A 25,452-nucleotide genomic window follows, 5' to 3' on the forward strand; every position below is an offset into this window, starting at 1 on the left:
GCATACATACCTCATCTTAGTTATTTCCTTGATCATCTCAACTTCCTTTGACATTTTCCTAGATTGAGATTATCTCAATCTCCTTTGTTTTCTACATCTTTCCTTGCCTGCATATCATCCTTTCTTGAATCCCCATAAGTGGAATTTTTTTATTGAGACATCTACTTTTCCTTAAAGTCATGAATCCTCTATTGAAGATTTCACATAGGATCCTTGTAGTCCTCATCATGTAAATGATCCTTTCTGTTGATGATAGTGGCTTTATAAGACAATTCTTCTTGATCATGATAATTCCTTTATACATTGATGAGGTCATTCAATGGCTACATCCTTCCTACATGAATATCTTTATTTGAGCTATCTCTGCATAATACTCCTATATTCCTGAAGATGCCATTTTCATAAATCATGCATTCTATCCTATATATACATGTTCCTATGATACCTAAAACTTTAAATAAGACTTATGTGAAGAAGTTTATCTCAATCATAGTAGAGATTCAGAGTGTCCTCCTTCCTCTGCTTCTTATCTTCTTCTTTCACTTCTTGGGTAATGTGGGCTTCTTCTCATTTCCTCTTGTTGTTGTCCTTATTGAACTTAGGACAATCCCTCTTATAGTGTCCAAACTCTTAGCAACCAAAGCACTGGATTTTGGACATATCTCTTTTACCCTTTCTCTGTGGTCCAAACTTTCCAAATTTCCCTTTTCTCTTGGCCATAGTAGCAAATGCTCGCTCCTTCGATCCCACGTCATATTTGGCTTTGAGTCTAGTCTCCTACATTTTGCATAGAGACCAAAGTCCGTTCAGCGGGGTAGCTTCCTTCTTGGCATATATACTTGATGTGAAGTTACCCCGTTCCCCAGGTAATGCATTGAGCACCACAATTGTCATCTCTCTGTCTACCATAACTTCTCCTAGTTCTTGCAGTTTGTCTCTCATCTTAGAGACCTTCATGAAGTAGGGAGCTATTCTTTCTTCCTTGGAGATATTGATTTTATATAGTTCATTACGCAATGATATCACTTCTCCAACTGTACTAATTGAGAATAACTCCACCAACTTATCATAGATTTCTTTAGATGTTTCAAGTTTGGAAACATAAAGAATGAGAGGGTCCTTGATGGATTCTATCAGAATCCTTTGAGCCCTTGTTTCATCATTATTATACTTTGCTAGGGCTTAAGTTTGTTCCTTAGCAGGAACTGTGACACTCCCTTTGACGTAGTCCAGAAGTTCATTTTCTTTAAGAAGTAGATCAATCCTCTTTTTCCATGCAAGGAAATTAGCAGTCCCAACCAATTTGTTTCTTTCCTTGCAAAAATAAATTTTGATAGTTTCAGGAGAGGACATAAAAATACTTACTTGAAAGTGCTAGTGATGAGGAGATCTTGCTGCTTTCTTAATGAATGAAGTATCAACTTCTAGGATCTTGGAGTTCTTCAAGATGCTTCCTTCAAGGTGCCTTGTGATGGATTTGCTTTTTGATGAAAATTTGTCAACGTGTAGATCTAGAGATCTTTAATAATGGGCTTGAATCTGAGTACCTTCCTTTGAAGATGATGAGTCTTTGATGTAAACCCTTCCTAGATGAACCTTCTCGTAGAAACCTTTAGATGGAAGGCTTTCTTCTTTTTCTTTGTTCCCAGGCTGGTAGTCCTTCTTGATGGATCTAGGAGAGAAGATAGTGATTCTTCTTGTCTTTGATGGATTAGGAACTCTTGCTTGTATATCTTATGCTTCAACCTTTGTGTGCTCTTGAGATGCCCTTCCTTGATGTGTCACCTTAGCTCCGATACCATGTTGAAGAATCTAGGGCATCTAGGTATAATGAGATTACTCTGACGATGATAACAATTTGTGAAGTATTTTTTACTTTTCTTATTAACACAATATTTTCTTATTATTATTAGTGTGTGTTCTCTTACTTCATCAAACAATTACCAAAACAAAAGGAGATAAGAACAAAAGATGCTGGCTTTCAACCAGGGCAAAACCTCTCTCTCCTAGAGAGGAAAACCCTTTTGCAAATTTCTCTTATTGAAGCTTCAATTGACAAATGCCAAACCCTAGACCCTTGACAAGAAGATCCTCCAAGCACAAGTCAAGCCTTTCCTTTTGATCCAAGATCACTTCCTCTTGCAGCACTTCGTCCTCCTTCTTTGTCCTTCTTCTGACAACTAATAGCTTTACTGCAACAACCCTAGTTTGCATGCCCTAGAAGGGACATTCTTCTTTCCTTCCTTCACTTGAGATGTAGGCTTTCTTAATTAGGAAGAGGACCTTATTCTTAACCCAACCAAGCTCTTTTCTCTGATGTAGTTGCAGATCTGGGACAACAACAGTATGGCCCTAATTCTTCACATGTGTGAGGGGATACCTTCAAGAATAGCAGCTATGCATGCTCTCTTTCCTTCGCTTGAGTAGTCTCTTCCTTCACTGAAGTAAGAGGCCTACTTAGCACTCTTTGCTAGCCCAAACAAGCTTCTTCGCATGACTGTAATAATAGGTCTGATGTGGCAGCAAAATGAGCCTCTTCTCTTCGCACGTGTGACTGTAATAAGGCCTGAAATCGTCCTTCCAAACTCGACCTTCTTCCCTTCCTTCTTTGCTGAAGTAGAGACACCTTCTCTTGCCTTCTTCGCACCCTTCTCTAGCCTTGTCCCTTGCTGATTTCAGAGATCACTTGCGGCTGTGGAAGTGTGCCCTAATCTGGCATGTGTGACAGTCCCTCTTACCCAAAACAGAGATATCCTACTCGACCTTCCTTTCGTTGTATAGGAGACTTCTTCTCCTCACTTTTTTGCACCTCTTCTTCTTCTTATTTCAGAGCAAATGTGTGTCCTTCTAGTGAGGCCGAGCTGCCCTTCTTATAGTGATTATGTCCCTTCCTTTTGAGCTGACATGACCTTCTTAGAGGGCCGACTTGAGCTTGACATGGAGCCGACTTGCTGGACCAAATTTAATTCTTTACAAGAGGAGGCTTGACTTGCTTGGAGGATTTTGTCTTGACTCAATTTCATGACACTTTCACTTGACATTTTACATAGACATATTTACATAGTGTAACTTGCCCTCAAGGGGTCTTCAATACTTACATTGACTCTTTGACTTTCCTAGAAGCACTTCAACATGTGCTTGACCTATCAAATGGACAAGAAATACATTCTTGATAATGACAAAAATAATAATTCTTTTCTTTTACAAGTACAAATATCAAAATTACATTTATGAAGACCGAACCTAGTTACACTTTCTTCAACATACCTCAGGTACTGTGGGGACTTCCCACCCACAATCACGTAGGTAAGATCCTTAGAAGATAGACCACTATGGTCACCACTTCAAAACCAAACGACCAGCATAAAGACATGTGATCAAAACCATATATATATATATAGTAACTAATCCTGAAATCTCCCAAGAGATTGCTCAAAGCGAGTCGTATGCCTCTCAAAGATATCCCCATATAACACACACAATTCAGCAAACACCAGTATCCTAAGAGTGGGGATGTCACTTCAAAAGTTCATGATGCGACTGTGTGCTTAACTTTTGTGTAAGAGGATCTTTCCAGTAAGCACTTGATATGAAAATTCATTTACACTCAATATTAGAGATAGTTTTAGTTTTATAGCCCTAAAGAGTGTCCTCTCTAAATCCTACTCCAAGGCTCTACAACCCTAAGTTAATGTTGGTTAGCTATAACCAAAAATGTCTAATTATTTTTATTAACACTTTATTTTACATTGTTAATTACTCATGGGTATGAAGTGCAACTAAGATGGTGTGAAAAGAGGCGTAATACCAATCCAAAATGCAACTAGATGTAAAATGAAATTTCATTTCGAATTCGATGAAAATTGGCTAAGGAAAGGTAAATAATTTCTTTCTTTTTCCAAGTGACAAATAAGAACCTCACAATCACTCTCAATAATGTTTTTGATACTCTCAAAATTCAGATGACTAACTGATCCACTAAGCAAATTATAACACAAAAATAAACACTCTTAAACAATGCCAAAGAAAGAACACCAACAAACACTCAAAAGCTTGAAACTAAGACTTTACAAATGAAAAACATGAACTATGGCTTAACACACTTGGTCAAATAGTAAGCTCACACTCAAGAAATTTTTAATTTGTAGTTTAATGTGGGTAACCAACAAACATAAACCTAAAATGATTTACATGGGAAAACAATATAAACCCTAGACAAAGGAAAGAAGACCTAAGAGGCCACAACTTGGATTTCATCACGACTCAAGCAAGTCACAAATACTTATCGGATCACCTAGATCAGGCTCATAAAGTCACACAAGAAAAAGACAAATCAATAGTTGTTGGAAGCAATCAATCCAAACATACAACCTTTAAATGATAAACCAAGGCTACAAACAAGATAAAATATCTCACAAATTAAAGGGAAACCATACTAGATCTAAAATAGATATGATTGGATACATGTAGAGGATGATAGATCTAAGGCATCTTTACTAGAGCTTGCAACAAACTCTACTAAAAATTTCAACGATGAGGAGCCATCACTCCCAAGTAGCATACAAATGGACTACCTAGTCCCCACAAGGAGCACTTAGAGGGAGCTACCAACAACATAAATAACTTTGTAACCACTTACAGGAAGCCAATTTCCCCCAGGACCGAGATTCAAAAGATAAATTGGCTTAGATCTAATCAAAATCAAGCAAACTAAGTTTGTAACGGGCCCAGATAAGGTCAAAAATAAAAGATAAAGAGTCACTCAATAATAGGTAAAAATTGAAGATCAATACAAAGTAAGGAAGATTGAAAACATTACGGAAATATTTCCCAATGTATTTGTCAATTATGTTAGCTTGAATTTCACTTAGAGGCTAAAGAGTTGTTGCTCCACTGATCTCACCTCAAGATCGGCCAGCCAGTGTCTGACGGATACAAAAGAACTCTCAAAATCTAGTATAGTAACATATCATTCATTTCATGAAAGAAGATTAGAGGAACATACATGTAGTCCCATGTAGTTTGAAGTATTTTGCAGACCTTATAGAAGTGTTGGAGACCATGCTTCAATCCAAAGATCCTGCTCCAATCATCTTGATCTGATCCCCTATACACATGCACCACCAAATGGGATGATGTTTGCCTCTACAAAAGGCAAGTTAGTATGCACCAAAAATAACCAAATCACATTCATATACAAAGGAACATGAAATATATGGGAGTATTCACAATTGCATTTCATTAGCCAAAATAATACAAAATTAGATTATACCTTGAAGTACGAATGGGCTCTCCTCCAATCCTTAACACTCCTCTTCCATGACTTTTTGGAAAACTGGACTCATCTCACATGTAAGAGAAGAAATTTATGGTAGAAAACCACCAACATCACTAAGCTATTCACTTTGACTCCCCTCTCCCTTTGAGACAGTCTCCTTATATAAGATTTTCTCAAACTCAGGAGGATGTATCTGGACACTTAGGGCCATGAGAAGTTAGGAAATTTCTCTTGTAATTGACTCCTAGCTAACTTAGGATCAAGTGGGTCAAGCTAATCTCCTCAGAAATGATCTACTTTAGAAGTTTGAGCCCCATCGCTCCCATGCCAAAGACATGTTGCATACTCAAGTGGCAGGTTGTTCAACTGCAATGGAGCGATGGGTGACAGGATGGCGAGCATGTGGGAGCAATGGGCTAGTAAAGAAGCACAAACAAGGAGGAAGAAGGATGCATTCAGACCGAAAACTTTGGGAGGTTGAGCTAGAGTTCCTCTACTTGACATAAGGTGGCAAAAAATGGTCTATAACAAACTATAGTCAACCATTGTCAATTATAGTTAACAATGGTCAAACATAGTCAACCATGGACAAGAATGGTCAAACATAGTCAACCATTGTCAATTATAGTCAACAATGGTCAAACATAACCAAACATGGTCAACCATGGACAACAAAGGTCAAACATAGTCAACCATTGTTATCCATATTATACCATAAGCAACAATTGTAATCCATTAACAACCATAACCAACCATGGTCAACATGGGTAAGAATGATTATTCATGGTATATTGTAGCCAACTATAATTAACCATAATCAAGCATGCCTAACCATAACTAAACATGTACCATAAACAACTACGATCAAACATAACTAAACATAGTCAATCATAATGAATTATAACTAATTATAGTAACCATAATAAACTATAATCAAACATAACTAACAAAATCAACCATAATAAACTATAATCAAACATTATCAAATGTTATATAATTAAAATCTATATTTAAAATTTAAATTGGTGTATGTACTATACTCCAAAATTTCAGTGACTAATAATTTTTTACAAAGAAAACACATGCGCATTCAAATGGTATGTTTTTTAATTGGAAATTGACTTTTCAATTTACAACCTTTTTAAAATCCATATATAATCAAAATAACTTCGCTTATATAATCAAAATTCATTAATCAAATAGCTTGGCTTACAAATTTTTTAATTGCAATTTGACTTCTAACTCCAAGAATTTTTAAAAATCCATATAAAATTTATCAATCAGATGACTTCATCTATCGCATTTTTCAATAAAAATGACTTCCCACGCCGATTAAAAAAGGTTGGGTTGAATGCACCCAAATGGACAGGGAGTTTACCAGAAACAATTCTTGTGGCGTCACTGCGTGCATAATGTTGTAGAATCCGAGAGGAGCTTGACAGGAACCTTCGGGCGACCCTGGAAACTTGACCACCGCCAGGCTGCGTCACAGTGGACATGGTCAAATTGCACGCCAGCAATGAGGCAATTTGACGCCAGCGAACCAGTCATAAATATTTATAAGGGCGAAGGGTTTCTTCAGATACAGAGGCGAGCACTGATAAGCAGAAGCCGCAGCAAGAAGAAGAGGATGTTATCTAAGACTTGTAGTTTTTGCGCAATAGATTAATTCGTAATTTCAGTGATTTGGAAACACTCTGACCAAATTTACAGTGTTTAAGAATACATTGTTAAATTTTGCAATTTCGCTCCAATTCAAACCCTAGGGCAAGGTGCAATTAACGGGAAATCAAGTTTCCGGATTTTCAATTTGGGCGTTTTAGCTGGACTTTACCCCACAAGACGAGAAAAGAATGGGAATGCCTTTAGAAGGGCGAGTTGCCATCGTGACAGGTGCATCTGGCGGGATCGGCAAGGATATCGCCATCCATTTAGCAGAGAAGGGAGCCAAAGTGGTCGTCCATTACTCCTCTAATCAACAGACCGCAGAGGAGGTGGTCTCCACCATTAATAATAATAACTCCTCTTCTTCTGGTGATGGTGTGAAGGCGATTTCCTGCAAGGCCGACATCGCAAACCCTTCCCAGGTCGCCCAGCTATTCGACATAGCCGAGCAGACTTTTGGGTCCGTTCACATCTTGGTGTACTGTGCAGGAGTGTTGGACGCCAAGTATCCACGGCTCGCGGAAACCTCCGTGGAAGACTGGGACTGGACTTTCCAAGTGAACTGCAAGGGAGCGTTTCTTTGTAGCAGAGAAGCCGCCAACAGGATCGTCCGCGGTGGTGGTGGTCGCATCATCAACCTAAGCAGCTCCTTGGTGGGAATGTCGAGACCGGGGTACGGCGCATACGCTGCCAGTAAGGCGGCAGTGGAGATGATGACGCGAATCCTTGCGCAGGAGCTGCGGGGCACTAAGATTACAGCAAATTGTGTGGCCCCAGGCCCTGTTGCCACCGATATGTTCTTTGCTGGGAAGAGCGAGGCCCTGATCGAAACGATGGCTAAAGCGGCCCCCCTGGAGCGGTTGGGGAAACCGGAAGATATGGCTCCAGTGGTTGCTTTCCTGGCGAGCGACGAAGGAGAGTGGGTTAATGCTCAGGTTGTTCGGGCCAATGGAGGCCTGATATGATTCATGATTTTTCCCACATCATTAGTTTACTAGGTTCTTCTATTCCAGCCAAATCTTGTCCCGCGTGGCCCAGAAATTGGACGATTTCTGTCCCCAAAATAAACTGGATTTTGTTCACTGCACTGTGTTTTCAGACCTTACTGTGGTTGCATTTTCTAATGCCTTTGAAATAGGTTACTTAGGGTTGTAGTTGACAGTAGTGATTGAAATATTCACAAAACAATATGTTATTCCAATGTACAGAATTTCTCCGTTTAAGGGCTGCAATGATTTTCTAGGTAGCGAGCTTTTGGATTTGACCTTGGGTTCTGTTTTGTGAGGTATACTTTGTATACTGGACTTAATATGGTGCTCTGCTTGAATACACAAAAAAATAATGGAAGAGCAGGGTTTGTGTAAATTTGATTCAGTCAAGTTATCATTGGTTTTTGCTATCAATGGTTTTTGAATTCTAGATTTATAAAAATTCCTTTCAATATTTCATGATGTCAACCATTTGGATTTGTCTATCAATTGGTTGTGGTTATGAGCCATTTTGATGCTACTAAATTTTAGTGCAAGTCTTCCTATGCAAACCTGTCTTGCACAGTGTTGAGTGTTTTTAAAATTATTATAAAGAAAACTTTTAACTTTTTAAATAATTCACACTAGAATTTGAATCCTGAATATCAGGCGTCTCTTGCTGAATCTGGAGCACTTCTTAAAATTTCCCTCTTAAGGGCTACAACTTTGTTGTAGCCAGTGAGCTTTTGGTTTTAACCTTGGGCTGTGTTTTGTGAGGTATACGATGTGTACTGGACTTTATATGTTGCAGTGCTTGAATATGCAATGAAAGAACAGGGTATCGATTCGTTTATTGGTTGGTTTAGATGATGAGTCATTTTGATGTTACTGATTTTTAGTGCAACTCTTTCTATACAGATTTGTCTTGCATATTGTGGAGTGTTTTGTTAAAATTATTATAAACCGATTTTTAAATAATGTTTTATACATGAATTTAAATTCTGAATATCAGACGTGTCTTATAGAGTGTGGAGCGTCTTTTAAAATTATCATAATTATCATAAATAATGTTTACTCTTGAATATGAATTTTTATTATTGGGATTGATTATTATAATAAATGGATTCATGGTTTAAAAAATAAAAATTACTATTAATAATTGAGACTCTCTATCTACTCTATGGACAATCAAAATGCCCTTTCATATATCCTGTTATCTCAGGATATATAGCATTTAATGCAACAGTGCTCATGCTTACCTTTGTAAGTTCCACTGCAAGGGATCAATGGATTGTAAGAAATGGGTTGCAGTACAAGGTAGACAACCACTGGTGCAATGTTATAACGATATAACATTAATGACTATTCTGAGATTAGTAAGCATTATGGTTGTAGAAGCAAAAGTAAGATCATAAACAACCACAATTTTGATTAGTTGAGGAAAATGTGTAATATTTCCAAAAAGATACTAGAAAAATAACAATATTTTTAAAACGAGAGCACAACAGAATTTGAAATTTTATTTGCTTATAAAAATCAAGAATTACAACTATGAAAATTACTTGTTGAAATGAACACAAATTTGAAACTGTCTTTTGAATTTTATCTCTAATTCATCCCAGAAAAGATGACGTGCTAGGGTCTCACAAACCGAAGCTCTTCCACTGAAACACACCCTTTTGACTAGGGGGAGCCCATATGTCTCTCTAAAACTAGGGATACTCAAGGTTGTCAGACCTTAAGCCCAAAGCTACAATGACATAGAATAGACAATGACAATGTATATCTTACCTAGCTATCAAAGTGACCTTTTCCTTTTATAAATGATGGAAGTCAAATTATCCATGCAAGACTTTGCCTTCAATTTCCATGCATTTCGGTTAACCGATGGTGAACTAGGATGAGATGGGCATGCGCATGGCTTAGGGAGTATGCTTGAGTTCAATTGAAGTAGAAGTGGAGAGAAGAAGCATGCACTTAGGCTAGTGGAGATACTTTTATGTCAAATAGATGTGAAGTGAGAAAAAGGCATATGCCTAGTTAATTGGACCACAAGCTCAATTATCTCCCCATGCATGCACACATTGTAGTTAACTTCGAGAAAAGTGCCAACTCATTCTTAAATTAGTGCATGCATCCCAATGGTCTTTAGTTCACTCATGCATGTGCTCCAAATAACTGTCAATCACACTCAGTCTTATCCATGCACATTAACCCTTGTGCATGCACGCAAACCCAATGTGGCTCTGTGTCATTTTCCTCTTGGGTAAGCCAAGGAAAGGACAACCGATTTGCTGTTAGTTTTCCTAGTTTGAGTTGGGGATATTACAATCCTCCCCACACAAAGAATGCTTGTCCTCAAGCATTTGTAGATATGGATGCTTTAGAATCTCCTCCCCTTCCCATGTTGTATCCTCTAAGGGAAAGCTTTTCCATTTGATGAGATATTCAGAGATTGCTTTATTCCTCAACCGTTTCTCCCTTACCTGCATATTGGCTTATGGAATAAGTATTAATTTACCTTCTTCATCCATGGGAGGTAATTCTCTTGAGGGAGTTAAGATTCTTAATCATATGAGGATTTGAGGGCCCATCCTTCTGTCATCTTTGTCACCTAAGTTCCAAAGATGTTAAGAATATTTTCAATGTTTGTCCCTTCTCTGCATTGTTGGAATCAAGTGGCTCTCCTTTAGAAGTAGACTTACTGAAATAAAGGTAGTGTCTTGAACATAGTGGCAAAGCAGAGATCAACTGCATTCCTCAATCCCATTTTAAATAGGTTTTGTTGCCTTCTAGGATTCCTCCTTTGGGAAGTTGGTGACATACATCCAAAATGACATCCTTTTTCACCCATTCACCACCCTTCGAAAACCCTTTTTCCCATCTTCATACCATCCTACAACTCATTTTTCTCACAATGATATATTTTTTACCAAGGTACAATATTCCTTTGTTTAAGTCACTTTTAATGCTCATACTTGTGTGTTAAGGAAAGAATCAACCTTTTTGTGCTAACTAACAAGAAATCATGAGGAATTCTCCACACAAGTTCGCGCAAGTATTTGCGAAGGCTACTTGTTCAGTTGCTACAACACCTTCATTACACTACAATACCTCTGACGCGTTGTTGTTGATTGACAATTGCTACAACACCTCCATGATACTATCATGCCATTGGTTGGGGGAGCTTCTGTAACACTTCCACAATGCTACACGATCATTGGTTGGGGTAGCTACTGCAACACCTCTAGGTTCATACAACACCCATGGCACCTTGATCGTTGATGGTATTTGTTGCAACACCTCATCCATGTTGCTAAAGCACCTCTGACGACTGTAATGACATGAGAGTCGCACAACATAGGTTGATCACCAGTGCCTAGTTTTTACTGTTGGAGACCCAACGAAAGGACCGACCACTTGTTTTCCAATGAAGGAAACGACCAAAGGTAGTTAGCATCGTCCAACATGGAAGACTTGATGGTAACCATTTTTCCTAACCTTCAACTGTTGCAGTGGCGAGTGAGTCAATAGTTGTTTGACAATTCTATCTTTTGGAAATATCATTATAACAAGGGGAGACAACTTGAGAATTTGAGATTCTCATGGCTATCCTTTGACTCCATGATTAATTTAAGAATTGAAGCTCATGTATATTTACTTGCTCCACTTGAGTGAGGGAAGAGGAGAATCAGAGAATTGTAATTGCATTAGGCTAAATTTTGTTAATATAAAGTTTGCTAATTTCTATTCAGTTCAATTCATGTGTGTGATGTGTTGATAGCATAAACCTTTTGTTGGATATTTAACCAGTGCCATGTCTAAGGAGGTAAAGCCCCATCCTTAGTCATGTACTTCCGATAATTTAGCTTAGGATATTTTCTATTTCCATTTGCATTGAGTTGTTAATAGATTATTCTATTTTCTAATTCTTAATTGTTGTTCCTACTTATTGATTGACTAGATTATATGTTTACTCTATTTTCTAATTTTGTAATTTGAGTTATGTTTTAGCTCATTAATTTGGATTTCTTGTATTGTAGTTCCAACCAACAATTTTCCAATATTCTAGTATCTAACCAATCCATTCCAACATGTGTGTTTTTGTTATAGAATCGAGGATCAAACAAATAGTTTGATTAAGTCACCATTTTAATTTCCTCACAGTATTTATTTCAATGCAAGAATGATTTTGTTTCCTGCAAAGTGTGTTTCCTTTCCTTTCAGCAAAGTGTGATTTCCTTTCTACAAGAGTGTTGTAGTAAATCTTTCAATTCCTACAAGTGTGAACATTTCATTTCCTGTAAATGTGAATCTTTCAATTCCTACAAGTGTGAATCATTCAATTCCTGCAAATGTGTAGTTTGTTTTTCCTGGTGGTTTGATAATGAAAATTAACAACCAACTTTGTAATACTTAATAAATATTGCAATTTCACTAGCACTTAATAGATTGTATTAGCATATATATTGCATGATAGTTCACAAGTTATAAACAAACACTAGATTAACAATTAAGTGTATAGTTTTCCATTTATCTACTAAGAAATTAGAAGGTAACTGAAAAACCCATCATTTGGAAGGAGGACAACCATCATATTTTTCACAACCAAAGTTCTTCTATTAATTCAAGTTGGAAAGAAATTTGGCTTTGCATTTATGAAACAATTTTCCTTCATCATTGGTTAGAGAAGGATTGGAAGCCTAATTCTTCTGAATCAACCATTCTTCTTCTCTTGTAGCTCTCTCACTATCTTCCTACTCCCTACCATCAACCAAGACATCCTCTTCTCCCTCCCCATGTTTTTTGATCTTTTCCACCTACAAGACTCTACAAACTCAATTCTGATGCCAGTGGATATAAGGGTGATCTAGGTACTTTAGGTTATGAAGGAGCCTTAAGAGATGATCAAGGCACCATCCTTCATATCTACCCAGTCTTTAGGGTTTAATCATAACAATGCAATGAAGCTTTATGCTCTTGAATTTGACCTCCAACAAGCAATCATGGGAAACTTCCTTAAGTTATTTATTGGATGAGACTCACAGATAGTACTATCTTTGACTAGGAAAATCATTCACGGCACGGGTCCAACTAAAATATCTCATAGTTAGCACCTGAAGAGCTCTTTGGCTCAAATTTCAGACCTCCTTCCAAAATACCAGTTTTAATCACCTCTTATATTCATAGAAATTGAAATAAAATAGCAAGCTTCCTAGCTAATGAAAGATGTTCTTACTTTGTTCCACTCAATAGTCCCGGGGTTGATCTTTTGGCTTCACTACTGAAATAATTGTGAGGCCTTGGTGAGAGCATATTCTTCTTCCTTATATAGGGTGATAAGGGAGGTGCAAGGTTGGTAGGGGGCGAAGGCCACTGTCACCCATGCAATGAATGAGGTTGACATGCTCCACTACCCCTCATTCACTTGAGTGTACTTATTTCTAGGCATCCATCTTTGGTTATGATGGTCATTGCACTAGGGGACTTCATTCATATGCACACCAGTTGTTTCATCTTGTCCCATGTTCATTTATGTATGGTACTTAACTCTCTTGCTTCAGCTCATGATGGATCCTTCGTCCCTCCACATGTTATCCTCATGTGGTAAAGCTTTCTCTAACCCCTTGTCTTTCCTCATTGATTAGGAGAGCTCTATTGTTTCCTTCATGTCTCCAAGTTCACAATTGGCTCTACTACTAGTTCTTGGTTGGGTTAGTTAGATCATTGGTTTCCTCTCATAGCCTTCAATTTTTTATTTGGATCCATCCTCATCTTCCCCATTCCCCCCTCACCTCCCCCCTTGTCACATCTTCTCTTCCCTGTTGCAATGATGACCGGGCACCAAACATAGTGTCGTCATGACAACAATGGTCATGGGTCACAAGGTGGCTCATGTGCACAATACAAAGTTGAATCCTCAATTCATTTATTTCATCATCATATTTCTCAAGAGATATAATAGGAGCTTAGGGAAGTTGAAGAGGATGTGATTTAGGAACGCGATTGTCACCCAATTTTAGATGTCTGTTGAAGTGGCAACTTGGGTTCCAAACACTAGGCATATTAGGGATCACCAAAATCAATATTTACATTTAATCAATTTGTATTAGCAAATGAAAAGCCTCCTAGGAAAGGTTCTCCTATAACGAAATGATGCAAAGGATGAGATATTGTTGATGCTAGATGATATGTAGCTACAATAAAGGCTTTGGAAAATATATTTGAATGCATCAAGGTAGGCTTAGCACTAAGTTCTAGTCTAGGAATCAACAACAAGGATGCAACCACTCCCCTTAAGGTGGATACTTCTATCTCTTCCTAGTTGAGGAGTTCAACATGCTAGTTGAATGAATCGACCCTTGGTGGCGAGCATAACACTCCCAATAACTGCCCAGGCTAGACCCAATTGACAAATCCCTACTTCAAGTTATCCAAATCACGCCTCCTCTTTCCCTTGCGAAAGGCACTACAATGCAAGGAGCTAGTGATGGCGTTAACTATTGCATCATCATTGTATGAGTATCTATATCATACCCCTTAGAGGGTGTGGTAGAGTCTTGGGCAAAAGTTATTATGTTTGAAACTAATTTTTAGTGAAACCAAATCATGTTTCAATATCATATTCTTCCAGCAAGAGGGTTTATTATTCTTTCACATATTATGTCGATGAACCTTTGCCTTTTAGGAAGAAGCTATTGCATGGACATGCTTGAGACAAAGTATACAATGAAAAGCAATGTGTTTAACTACAATTCTTGTTTTTGAACATAATTTTATCAAGAAACCCTTTGCTCAATTCACAATAAATGGAAAATTCGACAAAGGTTGTCGATAATTAATCCAAAGTATTACCATTGTCAAAAGAGACCTACAACCCCAATAATCAAGAGAGACAATATTGTAATTTTATGGGAGATTCTAGGAGATTTTGTCAATCATATTAGAGAAGATTTGAGGTCTAAAATGAACATTCTAATGGAAAGAAAGAAAACTACGTTTTTTTAAATAATATATTATTATTGTATTTTGACTTATCTCCTAATAGATTTATTCATATTTTAAGTGTAGGCACTCATTGGGTGTTGAATTAAATTCCACATCTAACAAGTACGCATTATGCATACTTTTGATAGGCCCATTATGAGGTAAACTAGAAATGCTTTAAAATCCCATGTTTTTCATGTATTTCCAATTTATCTCATGATTGGTTTATCAAAAATATGTAGTGGGTAATTGTTAGATGCAAAATTTAATTCACATCCAACACATGAAATTTGAGTAAACCTAAAAGGAGATGTGTTGAAAATACAATAAAAAATAGTTTTCTTTCTTTCTCTCCAAAACTATTTACTATTATTGTTAACATCATCATCTTGAATATTATTAGTTTTTTTAAAGTTGATATTGGTAGCAATTTTTGTTCTATCTCATTTTTTACCTCAAAGTTTCTCTAATGGTCAATTACTTTCCAACATCTAATGGGGAACTAGATCCCTTTCCTTCTTCACATTATCCCAATTATACCTCCTTTTCCACTTTGAAAAGAAGCAATGAGGCAAGGAGAGTAGTAGTGGAGAGGTTGGCTCTTGGGTAATCATTGTATGGGTGTCTATATCACACCCCTAAGAGGGTGTTGTGGAGTCATTCACAAAATCCACTGTCTTTGAAACTTTTTGTGGTGCTACCCAATTGTGTTTCAATATTGGGTTCTTCCACCAAGAGGGTTAATTATTCTTTCACTTTTTATCTTAAGAAACATTTGGCTTTGGGAAAGACTCCACCACATGTCCATACTCAAGAAAGCACCTATAATATAAAGAAACATTTCCCTATTCTAGTAACTTGTTTAACTATAATTATTGTTGAAATCTTTTTTTGAAATCAACATAAATGTGAATTAAAACAATATTTAAAGATAACATCTCTCTAAACCCAAAATAATAAACTTATCCCATGTGGTATCAATTAGTAAAAGAGTCTTGAAACTCTAATATTCAAGAGCAAGATTGTCCATAGTTAAAAAGATTAAGACTTCTAATAACTCCAAAGTCAAATTAAAAGATTAAGACCTTTAATAACTCCAAAATCAAGTTAAAACCCTACATCAATAACTTCATAATAATTCTATATTATCATCAACCAAGTGCCAACACTTACAACATACATTTAAATGATCTAATTCATAGTAAAAATCCATAATTAAGAAAACCCTTGCCACATGAACATGTGGCAATAGTGGAGCCTTTAGGAAAGAAATCCACACATCTTCCATCCATCTCTATAGAGTTTTCATTGATTACTACCAACCATTAAATATGCAAATCATCCATGTCTTCAAACAATAAATATCCGTAACCTTAATCATTATAGGATCAAGCTTTTTGTAGCATATGTTTAAAAAGTTTGTCGTTTAAAAAAAATCCATTGAGGTTATTTTCTAGGAAAGCCAATAATGGATTTTTAATATTATTCAGTATGTTTTTCAGAGATGGAATTTTATCGGTAAATTGTTTGTTATGGGGTGATTTTCTTGTTAAATATAATAAAAAAAATCATAATTATTAACATTTTTTAATGATTAGATTTAACAAGTGATTCAAAATTGAAATTCCTACTATAATGCCTTTCCTAGCATAGTGCCTTCGATAAATATAAGTTTTCACCCCATACAATTATTTGTGCATGTGTAACATTAAAAACAAATATTCCCGAGGTTGGCCAAGAGTCTAACGATAAATTTTAATTTTTTTACATGTATAATTTTTTAATCCAATTAGTGTCATATGTTTTCCTTTGGATTGGGTAATGATCTTTAAAATGATTTGATAAAGTGGCTTGGGGTGGTGAGGAAATTAGAGAAAATATGTATGTATATAATAATAATTAAAAAAATTGTTGGAAAATTAAAGCATAAATAAATAGTATAAAGAGGCGGTGATGATAGAACACATTCACTACGTCTTAGAAATAGGGAACTTTATAGGTTATTTTACCTTTGTTTTATGTTTCATGGAGAGTCCATGTGTATCCGTGATCGTCTTTTCTTGTTGCCTTTGACTCATTACCTTTGTAGGTGTATTACGGAACACTACTTTAGAGGGGTTTGTGTGAGTGGGAAAATACCTTGTTATGCTGGATGGATTGTAATGAGATCACATTTGTTGTACTCAATCACCATGTATTGTTTTGGGTTCTCTGCATCAAAGATTGTTTTTATATTCTGTTTACACTTGATGGAGAGCTTTAAGTTTTAATAGTTGTGTTCTCATTGTGCATTACCTTATTATGGTGAATGGTTTATACAAAGGTTTTTATGTAGCTTTTAATGTGTCACAATTGTTGTGAATTGTTGTGGGTTATATATAGAAGGGGTTATTTTCAATTTGTTTTGTGTTTTATATAAAGATTTGGGTTTCCAAAGTCATATAATATTGGTGTCTTTAACTTGTTTTATCTACATTTGTTTTATGAAGCACTTTGTGAAGGGTGTTGGAGTATATTAGTTGAGAAGAAAGTTTTGTTAAAGTTTTTTTTTATTTGAAATTGTTTGCTTAGATTTATAAGTGGGTGAATTTGAGGTGGCAATGTAAGTGGAGCATTTTGAAGTTCTTAGTGTTTGTGTTCTTATTGAATCAATGGTTTTGCATTTATGTTCCCTATATCGGGTTTTTCCTTTGATCTCTTATGCTCTTTCCATTGTGAGTTTCCTACATATATACTTATGCTTCTACGTGGGGCCATATATGATCCGTAATTACTCAACTTGTGATTGAGATGAATCACTAGTAAAAAATCTTCTTTTATTTTTTAGTGCGGAAATAACAACAAAATAATTATGTTTTGTTTTAACTTTTTATTGTGCTTATTTCATGACTACCTCTTTGGGTTAGTTTTTAATGCATACATTTATGGAATGCATTTCATGTGAATATTAAAATACAATGAAAACACAATCAACATTCTTAATAAAAGAAACAGATTTACACCAAAGAACCCACTTTGGGAAAATTCCAACAAAGAACTCACTTTGGGAAAACTCCAACAATGAAAAGGTCATGTGCTCAACTTTCAATCAATCTTAAGAATAAAGTTTAAATACAAAGGAATGAATACATCTTTTCACTTGGTGCCAATTCCAAGGACAATAATGGGGTTTACCTCCCTTTGCTCTGTACAATGTACAATCTTCTTCTCATGAACCATTTTTCTCTTCCTATCAGTTTGTAACAATCTCTCCCCCTTTGCAATTCACTATAAGTCTAGGTGTTCTTCTTAAGAAACCAAGTTAACCTTCAATTTTCCTCCCTCTTTGTAGTTTATTCATCTCTATGATGTTGAAAGGCTAATTCACTAATACCACTTTTATTGTCCAATTTGTGTATATTTTTCTTTCTATTATGATGTTAGAAGTTCCACCTTGAGGTGAAATAGATGGCAACTCTTTTTTTGAATAGGTAGATTATGGAATTCATTCATCAAGAGGTAATGATAAATAGTGTTGTCATCAACTTACAAGCAATTGTTCAAAGAATTATAAACCACAGTGTAAAGAATTGTACAATCTTAACATTGACTAGTGTCATGTTCGAATCACGATTGTTGTTAGACCAAAAAACGTAGGCTTTAGTCTCCGCTACAATCGCCAGAGTTAGGATCCACGAGAGGTGGTTAGTCCATGTCGTGAAACACATAGGGAGAACTAAACCAAATGTCCAACAATCCCTCGCCTAGCGCGAGCCAAGTGAGTTTCAAACTTGAGACCTGTGGCTCTAATATCACTTGCTGGAATCACAATTGTCGTTAGACAAAAACTCACAGGCTATAGTCTTCACTACAATAACCAAAGTTAGGATCCATGAGAGTCATTTAGTCCATGTTGCAAAACACAAAAGGAGCGTTGAACCCAATGTCCAACATGTCCAAGACAGGGAAAATTTTAGGTGCAAAATTTCTTTGATTGGATATTATTTGGACATTTTTTGAAATATATATATATATTCACCAATTTGGTTAAAAATTCACCTTTCTTTTTCATATATATGATTAAATGGATGATATTCGCAAAAAAAAAAAAAAAAAATAGTAAATTACAAGTTTTTTTTATTAAATATTTGCATACATTCTATATGTATGACTTTTCTAACGAAATTACTATACATAAGCATAATATTTGAATCCTTAAAAAATACCATAGTCCAAAGCATATCAATCATTGCCCAAGAAATCATATTTCCAACCCAACATTGACTAGCACTGAAAGTAAATTTACTAATCAAACTACGATAACTCCAATTCTCTCTCTCTCTCTCTCTCTCTCTCTCTATATATATATATATATATGAATGAATGAAGATTTCCATGGATAAATATGTGTTGAATTCATATTTTTGTGCTATAGAAATCCATGGTTTGGATGTTATTCTGGGATATCCTTGGATGGAGTCAATTGGTACAACAAATATTAATATTTGAAAGAAGTTTATGATGATTTAATTGAGGAAAATGAAGATTACAGTATAGGATATCTCTCTTGGTAAACTAGAAGGGCCTAAAGGGCCACATGCAGAAGTCTCTATAGCAAACCTAGTGGTAGAGGCCAAGTCCCCAGTTGAATCATAAGAAGAACATATAGTAGCACCTCCAAAATAGTGATAGACAAGGCATAACCAAGAAGAAAAAGCTAAGGAACCTCAAGTTGAAGTATCCAAGACAAAAGAATCCAAAGCTACGATTGTCATATATCACAACCCACAGAGCTTATAGAAACATTAATCATTAAGGAATGGGTGTGAGCATCAACATGGACCATCATGGCACTAGAATGATAAACATATGAGAGACACATGGAGACATAACATTACATGTAGAGATCATCATAAAATAACGAGTAACCAAATTCATATCAACATGGCAAGTAAGCAATTGGACCCCATATTAACATGTCATAAGGATGGATGGATGTTAATGGTTGGTACTAGATGGTTACATTGCTTAGTTGTTCATATTGTATAGTTTCTTTCCATGTTTCGAGGATGAAACATTTAAAGGAGGATGGAATGTATTGTATCGGGAGTAATATGGAGATACCTAGAAAGGTACCCAATGGAATATAGATATGTATTGTAATAATGTGAACAAATGCAATGGTATTAGAAAATAGGAGTTACTATACGGTTCCACCTACTAGAATGTTCTTTCTCTAGAATGGTTCTTGGGAGGTAGAGAATATTATAAAGAGAAGTATAAGCAATGTAATGGGCATGATGAAAAATATTGTAAATAAATCAAGCAAATAATATTTGAGTAGTGTTTCCTTCCATGAGAAATAACATATGGCATTACCCTACTCAAGGGTTTTAACTATATATCTTGTTTTTATTCTTAGATAGATTAAGTTTATTTATTGAAGATTTAGGATTTATTTTATGGTATAATTTCAGATCTATCAAAGTACTTAATAGATAGCTAGATTAAGATATTTTGACACCTATTTTTAATTTGTGAAAAGTGCACATGTTTTCTCTAAAAACCAAAAAATATAGTTATTAATGAAAGTTGACCTTTTTATGTAAAAAATATCCATGTTACGTAGAGTGTATCCTTTCATCACCTCTACAAATTGTTTGTAAAAATACATAAATATAATATGAAAAATGGAAGTTCACTATTGTTTCGATGAAATGACACACGGATCAACTGGCTCAATGAAAACACAGAAAACCAATTTACATTAAACCTTGCCACCATTAACCCATTCTCCTTCTATGGGTTGGCGAGCGGCGAAGGAAATAGAAGATCAAAAGAAACATTACTCCAACCTTTAGGACCTTTAGGACAACTTCATAAAATCAAGTTTCTCTCCATAACATTTTTTTTGGCGTGAATCATGATTAAAAAGTTTGTCGTCTTGTGAAGTTTTTCTTTTCCAAATAGCTCATGTTTTGGCGTGAATTATGGTAAAAAAGTTTACCGTCTTGTGACGTTTTCCTTTGCCAAAATAACTCACAGACTGTGCACTTTTAGGTTGCTTCGAACTGATTACGAATGTCCTTATAAGCAAGATACTCCATGATGAAATGTCATTCTGTTTCAACCGCTCCTTCCTCACAAAAGACACAATTTCTTTCTTCCCACTTTTCCTTGGGAACTACCCATCTAGTTGTTTCCCATCCTTCCTCACAAAAGACACAAGTTCTTTCTTCCCACTTTTCCTTGGGAACTACCCATCTACCTATTTCTCATCTAAGATGATGGGATCCAAACCTTCGTTGTGCTATTAAAATCTTAGCCTTTCCCTTGACTGCGACATTCAAACAAGTCTTTTCATTATGCGACCATGTTGGGTTGAAATTATTGACATATATCATTTTTTTTACGGCAACTTGTTTTTCCTACATGACAATGTTGAATTTTTTGAGTACCTGATTTTTTATTTCCACTTAGAATAATCGTGTCAATGAACTTAAGCCACCAGTGTTCATCCATGTCATCCACTGGTTCTCTCAATCCAACACCATGTTGCGGGGGAGCGCCCCCCCCCCCCCCCCCCCCTTCTAACCCGCTCCCGAAGCGCGCTCCGGGCGGGAGCGGCTCGGGAGCGCGCTCCGGGCGGGAGCGGCTCGGGAGCGCGCTCCCAAAATCGCCCCCGGACGGGAGCGATTTTCGAGAGCGCGCTCCCTTAAAAAAATTTGTGCTCCCTGGTCTGTTAGGGAGCGACACAGGGAGCGATCGCTCCCACGCTCCCGGAGCGATTTTTAATGCCCGAGAGCGATCGCTCCCTGATCGCTCCCAGACATTAAAAATCGATCCGGGAGCAGTTCAGCGGAAAAAAAATCTGCCGGACCCGAAAAAATAAAAAAAAAAATAGAATTTTTTGTTTTTTGTTTTATAAGCCCAATGGGCCAAAAAACATTCATTATAACTTCATTGAGCAAGGTTTGGAGCTGGAGCAAGAGCAAAGGAGCGAAGAGCAAGTGCTGGGGAGCGAGGAGCAAGTGCCAAGGAGCGAGGAGCAAGCCTGCAGAGGTAAGTAACTTAGTAATCTAGTTAGTTTAGTTGGTTAGGTAGTTAATTTAGTTGATTTAATTTAGTTGTTTGAGTTTAACTGTTTAAAGATCATGTATTTAAATTAAATTAATAAATTAAATTAATTAATCCCAATAAATTAAATTAATTTGCAGATTCAAGAATCAAAACCCTACAAACATCAAACACCATGGACCTGGCGATATTTATTGGCATTTTCCTCTTCCTGGTCCCTTTTATGGTTATTATGGTGCTGGAGAGTAGGAAACGGAGGGGGCCCCAAACTGAAGAGGGGGATGAAGAAGCCGGAGAAAGTCAAATGGGTGAAAACCCCAGTGAGGAGGAGGTGGAGGAGGGTGAACATGACCCTCAAAAAACTAAACAAGACCAAACTCCATTGTGGAAATATGTTCACAGGGCTGAAACAGGGAGAGGGGGTGCAACCACTAAATTTCATTGCCCCCATTGCAACACTGATTACACAGGTTCATACACCCGTGCTAGAAGACACCTCTGCAAGAAAAGGCCATGGGATGGAGAGAAACAAATAGGAATCAAAACTTGTGCAGCGGTGTCAACAGCAGATAGAGCCAAATACATAAAGGAAGAGGAGGATGCCCAATACAGAACAAAAAGATCAAGGGGTTTCTTTGAACCAAGCTCACAATCACAAAGAACTCCTTCAGCATCCTCCCAAGGCAGTGGATATGGACATGGAGGCACAGGGTCATCATCTTTAAGGCGTAGAACCATATCAGATTTCCTTGATGAGGGGTGTAGGAATGATGTGGATTCAAAAGTTTACAGGTTTCTCTATGCATGTGGGATACCATTCAATGTTCTACGCTCACCTTATTGGCACGAAATGGTTTCTGCCATAAATGATGCCCCTAAAGGATACAAGAGCCCTGGGTATGACAAGGCAAGAACTGTTGGCCTTGATCATGAAAAAGCAAAAATATCACATTCTTTGAATAAAATGACAAGTTCTTGGACTGACAATGGGGTGTCCATTGTATCTGATGGATGGACAAATGTAAAAGGCAAGCCATTGATAAGTGTTCTTGCTGTGTCTGTTAGTGGTCCCATCTTTCTAGCTACACATGATTACTCAGACAAGTTCAAGACCACCATCAACATTGCAGAAGCATTACTTGAAACAATTAAGCGTATTGGCCCATACAATGTCATCCAAGTCATCACTGATAATGCTCCTAATTGTAAGGCAGCGGGAGCAATTATTGAGGATAAATACCCGAACATATTTTGGTCTGGATGTTTGGTTCACACATTGAACCTTCTGTTGCATGATATTGTCAAAAACAAAAATGAACAATACCAATGGATTGGTAATTTGTACAAGAAAGGAAAACAAATGATAAAATTTATTACAAATCATAGCAATACCCATGGCGTTTTCCGCAGTCACTCGAGATTGGAGTTGCTGAAGATTGCGAGGACTAGATTTGGTAGCTATTACCTCACCTTCAGGCGCCTTTTGAAGGTAAGAGAGGCATTAGCTAGCATGATATCAAGTCCACATTGGTAGGTGTTAAAGGAAAGGGCTACAAATGTCGCTGACATGGCAGGTTTTGAAATGGTGGAGGAGGCCGCTCTTGATGGGCAGTTTTGGACAACTGTGAGGCAGGGATTGGATTTCACCAAGCCAATTTATCACATGATTCGGTTTGCAGATACAGACAAACCAGTGATTGGCGAGGTGTATGAGCAAATGGATACCATGTTGGGGGAAATAAAAGACATTGTTCATAATAGAGATCCCAACTTGTACAAACTGATTCATGATTGTGTGTGTCAACGGTGGAATAGGCTTAACCTTCCACTACATTGCTTGGCGTATATCCTTACGCCAAAATACTACTCTACATCTTGGTTGGGCCAACCTGCAGCAGGGGGTGGGGTTAGGACCAAACCCCATTTAGATCAAGAGGTAACTAAAGGATATCTGGAAGCATTAGAAAAGTTGGTGCCTGACAAGGAGGAATGTGCAGTTGTGCGCCTTGAAATAGGCAGATACTTCAGTGGCACTGGTTTGTATGGTAACTTCCATGCAATGGACGACAAAGATAAATTTGATTCTCTCACATGGTGGGAAACATATGGCGGTCACGAACTTTTGCCAAAATTGGCAAAAAAAGTTCTTTCACAGGTTGTAAATTCTTCTTCTGCAGAGAGGTGTTGGAGCACCTACAGTTATATACATAATGTGAAAAGAAACAGACTCAATGAAAACCGAGCAGAAAGCTTGGTTTATGTGCACTACAACTTGAGGTTGTTGAGTCATTACTGTGATCGGGCTAATGAGGATCCCACATATAAAATTTGGGACAATCATCCAGAGGATGACAATTTGGAGGATGGCATTGTACATATTGAAGAACTAGAAGAGGAACTTGTAAGGGATGAAAATGAAGCAGCAGCCATGCCACCTCCACCTCCACCTCCACCATCCAGTAGCAGTGCTCGAGGTCCGAGTCTTGTTCCTTTGCTGTCGCCACCTCCATCTACACCCTCGCGTGGAGGTTCTAGTTCTGGTCGTCGGTCTGTGCGGGAGACTCCTAGAAGACCACCACGACCTGCGTATACTCCTGGAGACTCTCGTGGCAAGGACCACATGTAGATTTACAGTTTACTTGTATTTTTTAGTTTCTATTAGACTTTAGTTTTCATAACTGTTGAGTTTTGAGTCCTTGACTCTTGACTCTTGACTCTTTCATATCATTATGATATTTTTTGTAAACATTATATCACTGTGACAATGAAAATTTGAAGTTTGAAGTTGGGCCTTGGCAATTATAACTCATTGGTAATGATTGTGAATTATGAATATGATGCTTTGTGAAAGACTAAAGTTGTTTCATTTCATCTCATTATTCATGTTTCATTTTATAAATTTTTAACATTTCATATCATGTTAACAGTTAGAAGTTAGGACTTAGAAATATCTTCGATATTACTTCTTGTAATGGTTAAACTTGGCTTACAAGTACAACTTTGGTGATCAATGATGATAAATGTTATTGAATTTTCAATTCTGAAAGCTTGAAGTTGAAACTTTAATATTGAATTTGATGAATCATGATTTATAAGACTCAATATGTTGCAGTTGTAATATGTATTTTACTAACTTGTGGACATGGTTGATGACGATTATAATTTCTAGATGATTGATGTGATATGGTTCAATGATCAATTTATGTTTTTTATGTCTATTTCATCATTCTACATGTTTTTGTTGACATATATGTATCAAAAATTAAAAATTAATATATATATATATATATATATATATATATATATTTTAAAAATCGCTCCCGGATTCGCTCCCAAACCGGGAGCTTCTGAAAATGGTCGCTCCCGCTCCCGCTCCCAAGTAACATTGATCCAACACATCGATCAACTTGGGCCTCCATCGAACAATTTCCCGAGAGCTAACATCCACTGGGTCCCTCCATCCAATGCCTTCGTCCAACACTTTCCCGAGAGCTAAAT

The 25,452-nt window shown here is 36.9% G+C and overlaps 1 pseudogene; it reads left to right on the plus strand.

Moving 5' to 3' along the window:
* The first annotated feature begins 6,575 nt into the window (after positions 1-6,575).
* On the plus strand, positions 6,576-8,400 carry LOC149183472 (short-chain type dehydrogenase/reductase pseudogene; annotated as a pseudogene).
* The last annotated feature ends 17,052 nt before the right edge of the window (positions 8,401-25,452 follow it).

The sequence above is a fragment of the Pinus tabuliformis genome, chromosome 3_2 (genome assembly GCF_031772625.1).
Source record: "Pinus tabuliformis cultivar Carrire ecotype Pingquan chromosome 3_2, CPIR1, whole genome shotgun sequence".
In the NCBI taxonomy this organism is placed as follows: Eukaryota; Viridiplantae; Streptophyta; class Pinopsida; order Pinales; family Pinaceae; genus Pinus; species Pinus tabuliformis.